The sequence below is a fragment of the Mizuhopecten yessoensis genome, unplaced genomic scaffold, assembly GCF_002113885.1.
Source record: "Mizuhopecten yessoensis strain PY_sf001 unplaced genomic scaffold, ASM211388v2 scaffold7653, whole genome shotgun sequence".
Taxonomy (NCBI): domain Eukaryota; kingdom Metazoa; phylum Mollusca; class Bivalvia; order Pectinida; family Pectinidae; genus Mizuhopecten; species Mizuhopecten yessoensis.
This window is the reverse complement of record NW_018407155.1, coordinates 713591-717412: the sequence shown is the minus strand read 5'-3', so window position 1 is coordinate 717412 and position 3822 is coordinate 713591. Positions and strand designations below refer to the sequence as shown.

Here is a 3822-nt window from a genome sequence, read left to right as displayed (position 1 = left end):
TATAGTTTAACCTAAAGCTGTCACTTGGTAACAAGCCAACAACGTGTACGTTATGCGCATGCTAGATCAGTTTTCACAATAAAGTACAACGCGTTGTCACCAACAGTATCAAATGACAGTAGCCAGTTGTCAACAGAAAGCAAACATGGGCCGGTCCAAATGGTTGAACTGACTTGTGCTCATAATGCTTTCTTGTTCTTAATATTTTCAACATTTAATATTCGTAATATTCATGAAAGAAAATAAAGGAGGAAAGAGACATATTATATAATCTGGGTAATGGATTAATTGATTGATTGGTTGATTGATTGGTTGATTGGTTGATTGGTTGATTGATGCAACAAATCTGTTTAAGGAAGTATGCTGCCTTATACAACATATACCTGTGTTAGAGTTATCTCCCTGGAAATAACTTATCATCAGAATAACCGAAGCGGAAAATCGCTTACATTTTCTCTCATCAAACAGTTTCATCAATATTAAATTATGATTTAAAACGCACCGTCAATTAATTGACCATCTACTAATTACCTTTCGAAAGCGAATTTAACATTATTGTCATAATGTAACTCTCCTGAAATGGAGATAAATTTAACATGCATGTCGTTATAGATAATTAATGTTCTATAAAATTTCTAATGTATCGCCCATGTAGCCGTGTAGTACATGTATTTGACTACGTTGTACTTGGGCATGCGGTCGACCTCTCTTTTCAAGGCCCCGTTTAATCTTGTACATTTCCTTTATATTTACCTGCCTTTTCCTTACCTGTCTGAGGTTGCCAGACAGGTAAGGCATTGTGATTTCACCTGGTGAAATTTGAAGGAGACACCGAATACGTCTGAAAGTCAAACGCTTCACCGGTCCTGACCTCGCCACGGTTCGTTGGTTGTGATATTCTGTGTACAACTAGAATCACTTCAGGCGATGGTCAGTTTTAACACCCTCTGGTCAGTCTAAAGCCAGCCATCTCGTGGCAAGTATTTACATATATGGTCAGTTGAAGGTCAAACACAGAAACGCGACACGACGAGGAACAGACTTTACAGGTAAGTGTTTTTCACCTCATGAGCTTTAATTAACAGGTGAGAAATGTACAATATGTATAAACTGTTAATAGGTGTATATATATTGTATATATTGTAGATCGCTAACCTGTTATCAGTGTACAGGTGTGTATGTATGTGTGATACATAGAGAGTATCCTTTGTGACGTTACCGCGGTATGTGTGCACGACCCATACGTCAGACAGGTAGATAAAAGGTAAGGCTCCTAATATTATTTTTGACAACCTAAACTTTAATCAAATTATATGTTAACGTATTAGTGTGACACGTGGCATGATGACATTTTACGTTTCTAATTGACAAATTAGTAAGTGCTGAAATTCAGAACCGTTTAGACATCTATGAGTGTATACATGTGTGTGTAGTGTACAGTGTATGTATATATGCTTTATGTGAGTCACAAATTGTTTATTTATATGTATAGCTCGTAGTTCAAGAGATATTATAAAGTTATCTATCAATGAAATGACACAGTTTAATTGGCAAGGAAACAACTGTTACACAGACCTAACCCACCGACAAATCCTAACCTTACCCTACTTGTGTTTTAAATCTCTAGTAATCAACAGACCGTTCAGTTTCAAGTTGATTGATTGATTGATTGATAGGTTTTACGTCCGCTTCACTACGGAGTAGTTCGGTTATCCAGCAGACGAATTCAAGTTCATGTTCTATACAAGGTCAAGTAGCTCATCGGTGTCACAGGGACCTGAGAATTCTGAACTGTATTTGGACTTAAACTGAAGGGTTCAACGTAACTTTACACGTTTTAAGGGTTTAGATTAGTTTTAGTTAAAAATAGCTGTATCACATTCTCAGGTCCCTGTGCTCGATGTCAGTTGCAGTGCAGACATGCACTACACAAGTTATACTGTTAGGCGATAGTAACGCCACTGCAGAACAGTTCTACATTTGATATCAGCATATTTTAAATACAGAACAGGTTTTGTAATTCTTTTGTATTATTTGACAACAGAATTTCTGAAAATTAACACATGGTTGGGTTTCTAGCATACTTTTTGTGATAGTTTGTGTTGGTTTTCTTTTCTGAAATTTGAAGTTTGAATTCTTTTAAACGTCGGTATTAATTGGCTTAGATACATATTGCTGTTGTATGAAATACACTGATAAATGGGAGATAAGAAGCTTGTTCCTGGTATCGTAATCACAAGTGCTGCAAAGTATGTATAGTCGATTAAGTCAGCGACACATTTTTGAAGCTGTTTGCTTTTTGTCAAGACCTGTATACGACAACAATAGTGTTAATCGTATAAACTTACTAAAACAGTAGGGATAAGTAACACTAACATTAAAATGAGTCATGCTATTTATAAACAGCGTCTCTGTGGTATGTACATCTGTACGTAGCACGTGTAAAACCGGAAGTGATTATTTACTTTCATGTGGTCATTTTTGCTAAGATGACATAATGTATTTATATATATTATGCAAATAATAATAATAAATAATAAATTCTTTTATTTAGACAGGGTAACATATTTAGATTTTCTATTGTTTACAATATGGCCCTGTAAAACACATTATATATACATACATAAAACAACAGCACATCACGCATACAGAGACATATGACATACAATAAAATAGAAAAAATAGTTAAATAGTACAATACATTATTAAAACAACCTATTGTATTGTATCACTAAAAATCACAGAATTGCATTTAGAACATTAGAAAATATCACAGCATATTACAAGTCAATACATACATATATTTATCACAGGGTATACGCGTTCCCATATGGAATTTTCTGGATATTATTTCCTCATGAACCGTGAACGAGGGTTCCCATTCAGAGCAGGTCATAAGCTCGCGTTAATTACGTCCAACGTCTTTCATTGTTAATTAGTTCTACCCTAAACTTGGTCTCTGATTGGCATTAAAAGGCTTGCCTGTGGGATTGGAATTGATTTTTTCCATATGTTAGGTATTTATAAGCCGTATTTAAATATACAATGAAAGTACAAGTTCGATCTCTGTCCATGCTAAGCGACGTGCCCATTTACATTGAACAAATCTGAAATGACAAAATGAATTCCAAGTTATCAATCTTTCTGCTTTCATTCATCGACATACAAAATTTCTGAGATTGAATGTATTATACAATATTACTGATCTTAAGACGCTTATCTTTTATAAACGTGCCCGGAGTCATGGTTCTAGTCCTACCTGTATAACCAGGTGTGACGTCATCACAGGTACGGGTGACATAATAGAATAATTAGTTTCCTTTCTTGTCACAAAAAAGACATTTTGTTATGTTGACAAACAGCTTAAGGATATATGCTACCTACCTGGGACGCGTGTCTTCTTGCCAAAATAGTCTGATTTACGACGTAAACTGTAAAAGTTATTGATATATACATTTATTTACATGTTTATTTATATTTATTCATTTATTCATCTCTTTATTTTCTTTATTTACATTGTTGTTTTTATTCGTGGTGGAATTGGTCCACAGATTACTAACTGATGATGACGGAAGAAGGCATTTATGTTATTTTTAATAAGGTAAACAAAACAGGTGGAAATATAGAAGCACAAGGTTACATACATGTATACACAATTTAACCAGAGCAAACACATGTATTTTTACTTTGCTTACTTATCCAATATTTTATTCTCTATCTTAGTTTCTTTTTTACAAGAACGTAGCTAGCCCTTGCCAGAAGTGGATTCATTTAGGAGTGGATCCAGGGCAGGGCCCTGGAAGGGGGACCAGACCCCCCCCC

The 3822-nt window shown here is 35.0% G+C and overlaps 1 protein-coding gene and 1 long non-coding RNA gene across 4 annotated transcripts in view; one reads left to right on the top strand and one right to left on the bottom strand.

Annotated features, from left to right (window-relative positions):
• Positions 1-698: 698 nt before the first annotated feature.
• Positions 699-3822, top strand: part of LOC110454074 (slit homolog 2 protein-like) — a 9462-nt gene continuing 6338 nt past the window's right edge. Inside the window, exons 1-2 of one of the 3 annotated variants that reach the window (XM_021503418.1) lie at positions 699-1049; positions 1147-1264. The gene's annotated coding sequence lies outside the window, so the exon portion shown is untranslated. Of the gene's footprint in view, positions 1050-1120; positions 1265-3822 lie in introns of all 3 variants that reach the window. The other 2 variants (XM_021503417.1, XM_021503416.1) reach the window with 2 other exon arrangements.
• The window catches only part of LOC110454075, a 2841-nt gene continuing 1757 nt past the window's right edge, over positions 2739-3822 (bottom strand). Inside the window, exons 2-3 of the long non-coding RNA XR_002463336.1 lie at positions 3385-3431; positions 2739-3107 (exon numbers count right to left, since the gene is read on the bottom strand). This is a non-coding gene — a long non-coding RNA (uncharacterized LOC110454075). The remainder of the gene's footprint in view (positions 3108-3384; positions 3432-3822) is intronic.